Genomic DNA, 14522 nt, shown 5'->3' on the forward strand with positions numbered 1-14522 from the left:
GGACCATGGTACACATTGTCCTGGCTCACTGTGTGCCTGGTTGACTCCTACTCATCCTTTGCATCACAGCTCAAGGGTTACTTCTTCACAAGGTTCTTCCCAATTCTTCAGCCTCAATCAGGTCTCTCAAGACTCCCAACTTATTTCCCTCATCATACAGGTCCCAATCTGTGATTACATAGTTTTGTGTGATTATTTCTAATTAATGTCTAATTCCTCCACTATTATATTACCAGTACCAGTACAGTGCCAGCTGGGACTCAATGAGTATTTGTTGAATGAGTAAATGAATGAGTTTACAATTTCAGAAAATAGAATGTGTTACCTTAGAAGAAAATCCACACTACGTGGAATGCTTCAAAAAGGACATGCAGTTTTGAATGATTTCATAATATTACTTTGTTTTCCACTCCATGAGTAATTTCATGTTAAGTAAAAATATTCTGTGGTTGAAAACTCAATAAATTAGTATGATTTACAATAAGAACAACAAAAATTTAACTTTCTAGTATTGATGAGGTTCTTTTCTGAGTATATAACTTTAAGCTGATTTCTATTTATTAGTAAAAAGATATTTTAATGTGCTTTTCTGCTTATCTAGATTTACAATATTTAAAAATGTTTGCTCTTCAAGTTTCATTTTTTCCTTTAAGGATTTTCAATCCAAAAGTTTAGTAATGAAGCATATATACAGTTCATGAACATGAACATATTTTAAGACTTTTGGGAAACACTCAAAACAAAAGCTATTTTGAGAATTAGGAAATAGCTTGTCTGAACATTGCCAAGTGCATTTGGAATAACCTTTTTGTGGGATGCAATAAAAAAGAAAGACGAAAACTTCAACATTCTCAGTTCAAGGTTACAAGGGAATGTGAACAAAAAGTGTTTCTCATTCTGTTAACGTTTGGACACACAGAACATAAAAACAGTGTCTTCTTTCATTTAAAAAAATTTGAAACACACACAGGGAAACTTTGACCTTCTTGCCTTTTAGCTTCTCTGAGAGAGTTCTGCATAGATTTTGACCCCTTTTTCTCCTGTCCAACTTTTTACTGTGTATTTAATGAGCTTTGGATACCTATGCATCCCAATATATCCATAATGAGTTGGCAGTGGGAGAGGAAGAACAGGCCTGCAAATGCTGCTTGTATGATGGACAATGCTGTTGTAATGTCAGGACTTCCCTCTCAGCTGCAAACTGAAGGAGAAGGAAAATGTTTCATTCATGACACATTAAACACAAATACCATTTTTATTTGTTTGTTTGATTGTCTTTATTTTTGTAGAGACAGGGTTTCACTATGTTGCCCAAGCTAATCTTGAACTTCTGTTCTAAAGCGATCTTCCAGCCTCAGTTTCCTGAAGTGCTGGGATCACAACTGTAAGCCGCCATGCCCGGCCAAAATACCCTTTTTAAAAATAGAAGGGTGCTGGCAGAGTCAGACCAAACAATTTGTCAAGGCAACAGCAAATTTTTAGGCAAAGATGACTCCAGCTCTTAAGAATTAGGAACCTGGCCAGGCGCGGTGGCTCACGCCTGTAATCCCAGCACTTTGGGAGGCCGAGGCTGGCGGATCATGAGGTCAGGAGATTGAGACCATCCTGGCTAACACGGTGAAACCCCGTCTCTACTAAAAAAGTACAAAAAATTAGCCCGGCGTGGTGGCGGATGCCTACAGTCCCGGCTACTCGGGGGAGGCTGAGGCAGGAGAATGGCGTGAACCCGGGAAGCGGAGCTTGCATTGAGCCAAGATCGTGCCACTGCACTCCAGCATGGGCAACGGTGCAAGACTCCGTCTCAAAAAAAAAAAAAAAGAAAAGAAAAAGAAAAAGAAAAGGAATTAGGAACCTTATTCTGAACATCTGTATCTTAATCAAATGTTTTACTCCATAATTAAAAACTCAGAGCCTCAGGTACTATTTTGTTCCTATGCAATCTGCCAACTAATGTAATAGTGTTATAAGAATTTTAAATAAGTAGATAAAATAAATTAAGGATTTAAAATAAAATAAAAATGTGTTTCAGGAGTGGTTGCAGAGAGAAAGAACGTTACAGTCTGGACCCCAGACCCAAAGGTAATTTAGAGTTTAAACCAAACATAGTGTGGCCGGCGCCCCTACTGGACAAGTGAGGCACTGCACATGCAGCGGGTTGGGCCTGGGCAATACCTCCCTACCTGGAGAAGTAAAAATTCTCGCATGCCAGTGGCGTGCGTCTGAAGTCCCAGCTACTCCGGAGGCTGAGACGGAAGGATAGCTTGAGTCTGGGAGATGGAGGCTGAAGTGAGCCGAGAGTCCCCCACTGTGCTCCAGCCTGGGCGACAGAGTGAGACACTGTCTCAAAAAAAAAAAAATGCCAGGACCTGGGCCCTAGAGTCAGGGTGTTTCCTAGAACCACAGTGCCAGCATGGTGCAGTAGAACAGAACAGTTGCAGAGGGGAGAACTGAGACTGAAGAAGAAATCCAAAAATTGTTACTATGTACTGGATTAAAAGGAATTATCCTGTGAAAGCAAAGACTCCCAGCTTGTGTCTGTCTTGGAGCCGACTGGACAGTCTGCCTCTTCTTTGCCTAGTGCTTCCCCTTTATAGCATTTGGGCAAACTTTCTCCTGTAAAAATACATCTCAGTTTTTAGAAAAGAACTTTACAGCAAATAATCCAGCTCATTCATTATGACCTAAACCCAGACATGAGGAAAATACATTTATTCAATATGGTACCAAATATTATTAAATGTATTTGTATTAGTCCATTTTCACACTGCTATAAAGAACTTCCCTGACGCTGAGTAATTTTTAAAGGAAAGAGGTTTCATTGACTCACAGTTCTACATGGCTAGGGAGACCTCAGGAAACTTACAATCATGGCAGAAGGGGCAGCCAGCACCTTCTTCACAAGGTGGCAGGAGAGAGAGAGAAAAGCCCAGGGGAAAGTGCTGTTTATAAAACCACCAGATCTCGTGAGAACTCACTCACTGTCATGAGGACAGCATGGGGGAAACCGCTCCCATGATCTAATCACCTCCTACCACGTGGGGATTATGAGGATTACAATTCGAGATGAGATTTGGGTGGGGGCACGGCCTAAACTACATCAGTATTAAATATGCTACTGAATAGAAATAAATAGACTTATTTAGTATACTATTAAATGTGTAAGTCAATACACTTATTCCATGCACTATTAATTTTATAAATTAAAAAATATACTACAGCAAGAGGCTTAAAGAAAGCTAAGTAATTTTTTTAGAAAATCTGATGACATTTTACTTATAATTCACAAAGCACAAACATTGTGTATAGCAACAGAAGCAAGCTGTGATAGGACAGAGCTAATGAAAAACCAACGATAATCTCAAATTGCCCAAGAAACTACCGCAACTCATCAAAAATAGAGTATCTTCCCTAATTTTAGCCTTTTTGGAAGTAGCAGTAGGCTAACCTCCTTCAACTGATGAGAAAACCATAGCCCAGCCTCCTGGGATCACAGCTACTTGAGCAGCAAAACAAGGAATAGAACTCCCGTCATTTTCAGGCACCAAAAATCAAGATCTTTACTCAAGATACAGTCTCCACCCTATGAGTTTGCTCCCAGAAATCTCATTTTTCTAAAATCTTTCCCATCTTTGAAAGTGGTCATTAAATCAGCTACTTTTTCAGACTTTTGTAGTACATAGTATATATCTGTTTCTACTTTAATTATGTATTAGTATTTTAATGATTGAATAATTAATTTTCATATGAAATAAATAAGTTAAAATCTGTACTGGTTAAAATAAATTTATGTAATCAATAGACCTGGACATTTTAGTCAGTTAAAAGCAATAGCAATTTATTTCTCACATATGTAGCAGCAGAGGGCTGGTATTCATACTAATGGGCCTCTCTCCTCAACCTGCTGTGTGGCTCTCCTATCTTCTAGTGACGCATTATCATCTGTATCCAGTGGGCAGAAACTGGAGAAGAGCATGGAAAACCCCACAGGTGCACTTATAAAAAGCCTCAGCCAGCCCAGATGTGACACAAGTCACTTTCACTCAAAAGCCAAGGAAGAATGGGAAGTGAAGTCTTAGCATTTGCCTGGCAGTATTCCCTTCACTAAAGCAGAGGAGAGACTGGACTCAGGTAGATAGCTGACAACCACAGCCATTCTCTCAAATCCAGTACTTAAGGCTTATGTCTTAGTCAATAAGGTAAAAAGAAAATCAATAAGGCAAAAAGTCAAATCTCAGAAAAATGCTGAGGTTTTTTTCCTTGTACTTACTTAATCCACCCATTATTTATTAAAGGCTTGTGCTGAATGCCATATTAATAAATCCTGGACTTCACACAACTTATATAAATTAGCAAAGAATATAAGACTGTGCAATTAAAGTTACACAAATAAGATTTTTTTAAATCAAAAGCATACTCAGATTGAAATGAACTTTCAGTATCACCCAAAGCACAAAATTACTACTTAAAAGAAAGTAATCAGTCAATAATACACATTCCCTGAACATATGGTTTGCACAAGACACTGTTCTGCAATGCTCTGAGTACACACAAGTATAGTATTTGCATCCTATTAGTTCCTCTCTAATTGTGGAACTAATCATTGAAGGCAGTCTACGATTTCTTTTTCAATTTTAAAATCAGCAATGCTGCTGCCACACCTCTGAGGTAAGGTCATTTCCTTGTTATATGTAACCTTGCTCTCTTTTCAGTTTTTAATTCTATTTTGATTATTTTTATTTATAGAGTTCACCTGTCCTGAACACACTACTTCTTCATCAAATATATCAGGTATATATAATCCAGTCTTTGTCTCTTCTATCACCATGTCTTGTAGACAAAGCAAAGAATGCCACAGTCTTGGTCTAATTACAGCTTAGCCTAATGAGTACATGCTGAGAGGTGTAAGCCCAAATCAACAGGCCACCCACCAAGAGAGTAAAAAGAAGACCCTGAGTCCTCCCACAGAGACCTGGAAGAGCTTCCGATGGAAACAGGAGATAATTGTGTTTTGCCATTGGCAAATGCATATAGCACCTAGCACAGCAACACATATGCTTTAGTGTTTAATATATATTACTGAAAGTGTGATAACAAAAAGAAAAATAGTGGTTTGACAGACATACAGCCCAGTGTCTTCCTCCATACTTTCTCCCCATATTTCTAAAGGAGGAATTCTAGGAAGAAACTAGTGGAGAAAAAATATATAGTCACTTACATTAGGCCACTTATATTTGACTGGGGCTTTTCAAACTAAGATTCAAGACACATTTAAATGAAAAGGTTGTGAGCCTCTAAGTGGATTTTAAAACATTAAAAAATGTATACCTTTTTTCTACTACCTTGTAATGCTCTAGGCAGTTTTTCACTTCACAGAATTCCTGGTTTGTTTTTAATGTTAAATTTTGCCAATTGGAAGCAAGTAAACACTTGCGGATGTGCTACAGATAAGTGAGTCTCGAATGGGAGCTGATAGAAGAATATCAGAATCTGTGCAGAGATAATGGAGCTAGGAATGTGTGGTTTGGAAAAACTCCCCAAAATGATTCTACAACTCCCCCACCCTCATCCTCATTTAGAACTACTGTTTGAGCTGTTACTTATAATGAGATCAAACTGCTGTCATAGATGTGGAACACCAAGACAAGTGGCTAGAAACCTTGTACATGAAAACAGCGGCCCACCCAAAGTTTGTCTTTTCCTAGGAAGTTATAGAGAAATGAGGAGGTATCAGAAGAGCAGTCAATAAAAGAAAAATTTCTTTAAAAGACATATGGGTGGGATGAGAACGAATGATTCTTACTTTATCTGTAGAAATTGAATTTTGCTGCAACTAAGAGAGACCTGGAAAATAGTGATTTACACAAATAAAATTTTGTTCTGTCAAGAAAACTGATATTCAGCAGTCCAGGCTGATGCAGTGGCTTCATGAGCTCTTCAGCAACCCAGGCACCTTCCAGGTCTTCTTTGCCAATTCTAGTGCTAGTAACTCCTTCATCTCATCATCCAACATGGCTACCAGAGCTCCAGACATCACGTGTACATCTGAGTTCCAGGAAACCAGACAGAGGGAGAAAAGAAGGGCATGCACGCTCACTTTAAAGAAGACTTCTAAGGAGAACCACCTAAAATTCCCCAACCTAGTCCCAAAGCTCACTTGGCTGCTTTCAAGCCTGGAAAATGCAGTCTTTAAGCTGAAAAATGCTATGACAAAATCAGGTATTTATATTAAAGAAAGGAGAAGGATAATTGGGAGATAACAGTTTCTGCCTTAGAGACCTTTAACAACCTCAGAATCAGTCATAAAATTAAATGTATATGACATACATGTAAATTAGAAATACATATGAATTCGCATTCATTGGAAATCATTTGGAAAAAAGCTAATCCAAAATTTGGGGTTGTATGAGATTTATATCAATCAAATGTCAATGTAAAAGACTGACATAAAGTCGGTCAGGTTAGGATCAATAACCGTATTTTCTCCTTAGCAGTAAGTCTCATTCTTAGTCTCAGACTTTAAATTATTTGTAATTATTTTTTCATATAAATTCAATGATTTACCTTCAACTTTTTCTAAGCATCCGAAACTGACCTGAAGCCCTGATGCTTCAAAGTTAACTTATAGTTCTGTGATTTGTCAAGTATAAAACAGGACTTTCTCCATTGTTTCAGATAAACAATACATTCACGTTTTTTGATAATTAGGTATCTCCTATATGATTTTCACAACCTAATAATTAGTGACTACCCAACACTAAACAAGATCTTAAGAATATAAATAGTTCAATAGATGATGGTGAGAAGAGTGATATTAAAGATAATAATTTATAAAGGTAGCATGAAGCCAAATATTAAACAAATAAATAACAAATTTTTAACTGTCTAATATATTTAGGGACTTTAATGAGTGATTAGGTCATCTTTGATATGAACACATCTTAATTATTGAAATAATACTCAACAAACTGCTTCCTTACTCAATTTGGCTTTGTAAATTTTCATTAGATTTGAAATCCATATGGATGGAACTCGCAAGAAAAATGAGTTTAATTGAGGAGTTTCAGTGAAAGAAAATGCTTAAGAAAAAAGAAATGAATTAAATAGAGCAACTTCAGTGCAAAAAGCTTCCAGGATCTTGTCCTACACCCTACTCACTTCCATTGACATACCCTAGCCTTTGCCATTACCAATTGCAGCCTTTCTAGAATCTCAATTTTAAGCAGCCCATTCTCTGACCAACAGCTTCTGTTTTTGCAATGTATTCCTTCTACTTCTCCAACTTCACCAATCCATTCACAGTACCGCCTTCTCACTGTCTCTCAGTGCCCCCAGTTCCTCACATCTCTCCTTACCCACCTAAAATTCCATGGTTGTTCACTGTAATTTCTCCCCTGAATACACCCCCAAACACTTCATCCTCCTTTGCCTTGCTGAATTTGCTAGGAAAACCTCCAACCATGGTTATATGCATCTTTCCATCACTCCACACTTACATTACATCCAACTGAACATAGATGGAGAAAAACACACAACTATGCCAAATCTCTAGCAGCTCTTTCCCCATCCTCACTCTCAGTGGATGACCTGGCTTCCATTTTTAATGAAAATAACAGAAGCAATCAGAAGTTCTACAAGCTCTCACCCCACACCCATCTATATCCTCATACTTTCCTTCCCATCCTCTTCCTGTAAATGGACTGTATGTGGTCCTTCATCTCCATTTGTGTACCATATCCCATCTCTTCTGGCCTATTAAATGACATGTCTCCAGCAATTCTCCCTCCCTCTTCTGCCTTATCAACTGTTTTTCCTCTCTTGGATCATTTCATTAGCAAATCAGTAGGTTTTCACTTTACCCATCTTACCAAAAAAAAAGCAAAACACAAACAACTTTTTGCCCCATTTCCTTCCTCAGTATATTAGTCCATTTTCATGCTGTTGATAAAGACTTACCAGAGACTAGGAAGAAAAAGAGATTTTAACGGACTTATATATATATTTCCACATGGCTAGGGAGGCCTCACAATCGTGTCAGAAGGCAAAGAGGCGCAAGTCACGTCTTACATGGATGGCGGCAGGCAAAGAGAGAGCTTGTGCAAAGAAACTCCCAGTTTTAAAACCATCAGATCTCATGAGACCCATTCACTATCACAAGAACAGCACGGGAAAGACCTGTCCCCATGAGTCAGTCATCTTCCACCAGGTCTCTCCCACTGCCTGCCTCCCACAACACATGGGAATTTTGGGAGCTACAAGATGAGATTTGGATGGGGACACAGAGCCAAACCATATCACCCAGCTATCACTCTCTGCTCCATATTACAGGAAAACTCCTTGAAAGTGTTATCTATATTTGCTGTCTCACTCTTCTCCTGCCATTCCATCTTGAACCCATTTCATTCAGGCTTTCCTACAGACCACTTTGTCCAAGCTGCTCCTGTTAAGGTCATTGGTGACCTCCACATTGCTGCATCACAAAGTCAATTCTCAGTCTTGACCTCACTTGATGTATCAGTACCATATGACAAGCTTATCATTCTTGAGATACTTTGTTCACTTAGCTTCCGGGATAATATGCTCCCTAATCTTCCTCCTCTTTTACTGCTGCTCCTTCTCAGTCTCATTTGTTCATTGTTGGAATACTCCCAACCTCAGTTCCTGGGCTTCTTATACATCTATACACTCCCTTGGTAATTTTGTTCAATCTCAGGCTGAAGACTCTCAAATGTAGATCCTTATCCATGACCTCTCCCTTGAACTCCAGCTCTTTATAGACAACCAGCTACTTGACAGCTCCACTTGAATGTCTAATAAGGCATCTCAAATCTCACTTACCTAAACTGAAACTCCTGGTCTCTCCATACACATCCAACACCTGCTTTTCTAGCAGACATCTCCATCTCAGTTAACGCCAACCCTATCTGTATTGGTCAGGCTCAGCTGGGTTCTGCTGAAGCAATAAACGAACTTAACACTGTACCAGCTTCCAAAAGCAAAGGTTGATTTCTTGCTGCATATCTTCTGCCTGTCTCCTATAGCTGCCATCCACATCAGCTTTACTCCAGGAGCCAGAATGACAGAATAACCTTTATCTGGAAAATTACTGGGTTTGTGGCAAAAGGAAAAATGACACACGAACCAAGTGCTGGCTCTTAAAGCTTCTGACCACTTCTATTGGTCAAGCAAGTCACATGGCTTCCCACTTTCCACAGGGCAGAGGTGTATTGTCCCCTCACGGGAAAGGAGCCCAGATGGAGTGAAACTAAAATATTTGGTAAACAGTAAAACAGTCTACCACACTGGTCCCCCAGTTGCTCTGGCTAACACTCTTGGCTCCTCTCCTGTTTTCAAATCAAATCCATCAATAGATCTACCACCTCTAGGTTTGAGCACCCTGGTCCATATGCCATGTACAGATTTCTATCTGGTCTTCCTGTTTCTACCCTTTCCCCACTAGCCTATTCTCCAGATAGTGGGCAAAAGTGAACATTTTATATATTTATTTATTTATTTTAGTTATTAAAATGTGAGTTTAATAAATTATCTTCTTTTGGAATTCTACAACAATATTTGATAATTTTTTTCAACTTTTATTTTAGAATCAGGGATATATGTGCAGGTCTAATCATACCTTTGTAACAAAGGTATGATCTGAGGTTTGGAGTACAAATGAATCCATCATCCAGGTACTGAGCATAGTAGACAATAAGTGGTTTTTCAGTTCTTGCCCCTCTTCTTCCCTCCTCCCACTTGTATTCCCCAGTATCTATTTTTCCCATCTTTAAGTCCATGAGTACCCAATATTTAGTTCCTACTTATAAGTGAGAACATGCCGTATTTGGTTTTCTGTTTCTGTGTTAGTTTGCTTAGGATAATGGTTTCCAGCTGCATCTGTGTTGCCACAAAGGATATGATTTAATTCTTTATGGCTGCATAGTATTCCATGGTGTATATGTACCACATTTTCTTTATTCAGTCCACCATTGATGGCCACCTGGGTTGATTCCATGTCTTTTCTATTGTGAATACTGCTGCAATGAACATATGGGTGCACGTTTTCGGTAGAACCCATGGGTATATGTACAGTAATCAAATTGCTGGGCCCAATGGTAGTTCAACTCTTAGTTCTTTGAGAAATCTCCAAACTTCTCTCCACAGTGTCTCAACTAATTTACATTCCCACCAACAGTGTATAAGTGTCAAAGTGATCATTTTAAAACACAAGTCAGATTCTGTTGTGCTTCTTCTCAAAAGTGTCAAATGGCTCCCCCTCTCACTCAGGGTAAAAGCCAACATCTCTCCAACAACCTTGTAAATTCTGACATGATCCTTTCATCCATCACCTCCCTAACTTCATTGCTTCTTCTTCATCTCCAGTTCACTCTCTTCCAGCTATGCGGACTGCTCTGCTGTCCTCAAACAGACCAAGTACATTCCAGCCTCAGGACATTTGCACTTGTAGTTTCCCCTTCCTGGAACGTACTTCTCCCAGATTTCCATATGGCACATCTCCAATCCTCTTCAGGTATTTGCTCAGATGCCACTTTTTCAGTTTGTCTGTATTTGTCAATCAATTTAAGATTTTACCCCCCATCCCTCACCCTGAAACTCCCCCTTCTCTTTCTGTCTTAATTGTTTCCATAGCACTCATCCCTGTGCAATTTTCTGGTGTATTTTTTTTATTGTCTCTCTATTCCACTAGAATATAAACTCTTTGACTGTATGGATTTTTGTCCATTTTATTCATTATTGTAGCCCTAACATACTTTATCTGGATCAATTGACAATAAACATTTATTTAATGAATAAATTAGTGAATGATTCAAACTATAGAAAGCTTTGAAAAACTCAAACATAGAAAGATGTAACTTAAAGAAACAGAAGAAAATATAGTAAATATTAATAAATATTGTGCATTCACACAAACTCAAGAAGCTTGCTGGGTTATCTGTCCCAAACTAGAGAAAATGAAAAGAATCTGAGTGGGGAAATAACACTAAGGAAAAGCACTAAAAGTGTTACTTCTAAAACTATAATATTAATGACCAAGGCAAAACTCTAAAGTTCCCTGTTTCATTTATTACAAAATGCTTAATTTAAATTCCAATTTGAAAGTATATATATTTTAACTATTTATCTCTGCCAAAGCAAAAATGTAGTAGACTATCTCATAAATAGCTGCGCCACTCTAAGTGGTCAATCAAAATTTACTTCACTTCTGATTCCAGACTAAAAAGAAAGCCTTTTGGCTAGATTAATTATCTGCATCCTAGGCTGGTATTGTCTTAGAGCAGGGTTTCTCAACCTCAGCACTATTCACATTTGTGGGCTAAGTAATCCTTGTAGGAGGATACTCTTTGCATTATAGAATGTTGAACAGCATACCTGGCCTCTACCCACTAGATGCCAGTAGCACTTCCCCAGTTGTGACAACAAAAAATGTTTACAGACATTACCAAATATCTTCGGGGTGGAGGAGGGAAAGGGACATAATCATCTTTTCAGAACCACTGCCCTAGAGTATTACAATGCCTATCAAGGCAGCATTCCTGTATGGTTTCAGGTTGTGACCCATAAAATGCTCTGTGGGATTATTAGGAATTATTGCACCAAACTAGGCAAGCAGATTCTAAAAGTATGATTTGGGGAAATAATGAAAAGGTTCCCCTTGAAATAAAGCACTCCTGATTTTTTTTTCCTTAAAATTACTTTCTCTTGGAAGTGTAGAAAGATGTTGCCTGGAAGGCGTAACTTATTATTAAGGCATATTGGCCATTAATGCTTTAATGATGGTCTAGGAAGAGAGCTCAAAACCAAGAGGAAAGACAAAAGAAGTTTTAACAGAGAGAATGAAAGAAAATTCTAGAACATGAGATGGAGGCTCTACAGTGGGTAATCTTATTTCAGGAAATACATGAGGTTTCTGGCCTCATGGTAAGAAGGAGAAGATTACTCTCTGAGGGAAAATTCTGCATGTCAACAATGTATTTAGAAATGGCTCTGCTAGTAACCTCAACTGAGGAAAAAATAAAACTGAAGTGATCAATTAAAACTAATATGATAGTTTTTAATCATTTTTAAATAACTAATTTTATTATTTTTATAGTCTGTACTAACATTCAAGTTTAAACGAATTGAAAATTAAATTATTCAAAACTAACAGGAACTCTGACATAAATACATTAGTCAAATCTGAAATACTTTTGAAAACTTTTAAATGAACTCAACTATCAAAACTTTTTAAAAATATCTTCTTAAGCCTTTTATATCTAAAAAAAACTTTTGTTTCCCTTTTCTGGCAACTGGTAAATTCTCAAACTTAATGTTAAAAAAAGAAATGAGTAAAATAACTGATTATGCCAGAGAGGAGCCCTTCCTCTGAGCAGAACAACCAGCAATGCTGGCTCAATTCTTCTTCTGGAAACCACAAATAAGAGTTATTAGACAGATATTTAAAGCATTTGAAGATTTTCAATAAATCAACTTTTAGCTCTTTATAAAGAAAGTATATTATCAACATCAGAGAAATGCAAATTAAAACCACAATGAGATACCATCTCACACCAGCAAGAATGACGATTATTAAGAAGACAAAAAATAACAGATGTTGGTGAGGATGCAGAGAAAAAGGAACTCTCATACACTGTTGGTGGGAATGTAAATTAATACAATCTCTATGGAAAACAGTATGGAGGTTTCTCAAAGAACTCAAATAGAACTACGATTCAATCCAGCAATCCCACTACTGGGTATCTATCCAAAGGGAAATAAATCAATATATCAAAAAGATACCTGCACTCATATGTCTATTGCAGCACCATTCACAATAACAAAGATAGAGAATCAATCTAAGTGTCCATCAATGGATGAATGGATAAAGGAAATGTGGAATATATACACAATGGAATACTACTCAGCCATTTAAAAAAAAGAATGAAATCATGTCCTCTGCAGCAGTGTGGATGGAACTGGAGGTCATTACCTTAAGCTAAACACTCCAGGAGCAGAAACACAAATATCTCATGTTCTCACTCGTAAGTGTGTGCCAAAAACAAAAAAAAAAAATGTGTTAACGTGGACATAGAGAGTAGAATGATAGATAATAGACTCTTGGAAGGGTGAAGGGGTGTGAGGGAGGATGATTTGGAATTAGTTAATAGGCACAATGTACGTTATTTGGGTGATGAATACCCGAAAAGCCCTGACTTGACGGCTACGCAATCTATGCATGTAACAAAATTGCATGTGTAGCCCATACACTTGTACAAATTACAAGAAAAAAATATTATTAAATTATTGATTCTGTATTTCTTTCTCTCCAATGAAGACATTCTAGCATTGAAATATGTATGGTTCCTATAATTTAAATCCATTTTTCATTCTACATTGTAACTGGAAGAACTGGTGTAAATAAATCTAAATGCACACATCATTAGAAACTTTATTCCAGTTTCCAGAGTAATTTAAATCTTCTCAACTCCACCTGACTTTGTACTAGAGCTATATTCAGGGAGTAGAATTGATTTGTTTCATTTTTCTATCCTCATACTGAAAAAATACACAAATTAATTACAAGACCAAAAGTAAAAAGTTAATGACATTTTTTAAAACTTCATGTTATCTCTTGAGTCCACAAATTGGATAACTGTTCTCTAAAATTAAATACTAGTCACAATTATATGTACCTTAAAGTACTCTTAGACTAACATCTAAATAGAAATTTATAAGCCAAAAGAATATTTGCCTTCATCTGTTTTAAAAACTCTTAAAATATGCTTTTGTTTAATATATGCCACTTTGATATGTTTACCTTTTTTTTCTTTGAAATGGAGTCTCGCTTTGTCACCCAGGCTGGAGTGCAGTGGTGCAATCTCACCTCACTGCAACCTCCAACTCCCAGGTTCAAGCAATTCGAGTGCCTCAGCCTCCCAAGTAGCTGGGTTTACAGGTGCATGCCACAATGCCCAGCTAATTTTTTTGTATTTTTGGTAGAGATGGGGCTTCACATGTTGGCCAGGCTGGTCTCAAACTCCTGGCCTCAAGTGATCTGCCAACCTTCGCCTCCCAAAGTGCTGGGATTACAGGCGTGAGCCACCGCACCCCAGCCTATGTTTACATGTTATACTATAGTTAGAAATTAGTTTTAAAGGGAGAAAAAATATAGCTCATCCATCAGTAGTGTGAATTAAGGCTTTCAGTTTAAGAAGAAAACTATGAACACAGCCCAAGCTCTCAAGTATCCATTTACAGAGGATCTTCCATTTTTCTGCCAAAGCTGATTTTTTTTTTTTTTTTTTTTTTTTTTTTGAGACGGAATCTTGCCCTGTCACCCAGGTTGGAGTGCAGTGGAGCCATCTCGGCTCACTACAAGCTCTGCTTCCTGGGTTCACGCCATTCTCCTGCCTCAGCCTCCCGAGTAGCTGGGACTACAGGCACCCGCCACCACGCCCGGCTAACTTTTTGTATTTTTAGTAGAGTTGGGGTTCCACTGTGTTAGCCAGGATGGTCTGGAACTCCTGACC

General features: G+C 37.9%; 2 long non-coding RNA genes across 3 annotated transcripts in view; one reads left to right on the top strand and one right to left on the bottom strand.

Moving 5' to 3' along the window:
* LOC109027348 (uncharacterized) overlaps positions 1-14522 on the bottom strand; it is a 143693-nt gene that overhangs the window by 67923 nt on the left and 61248 nt on the right. The window lies entirely within an intron of this gene.
* Positions 5628-14522, top strand: part of LOC109027349 (uncharacterized) — a 32753-nt gene continuing 23858 nt past the window's right edge. Inside the window, exon 1 of the long non-coding RNA XR_002006510.3 lies at positions 5628-6216. This is a non-coding gene — a long non-coding RNA (uncharacterized lncRNA). The remainder of the gene's footprint in view (positions 6217-14522) is intronic.

This window comes from Gorilla gorilla, chromosome 5 (assembly GCF_029281585.2).
Source record: "Gorilla gorilla gorilla isolate KB3781 chromosome 5, NHGRI_mGorGor1-v2.1_pri, whole genome shotgun sequence".
Classification (NCBI taxonomy): domain Eukaryota; kingdom Metazoa; phylum Chordata; class Mammalia; order Primates; family Hominidae; genus Gorilla; species Gorilla gorilla.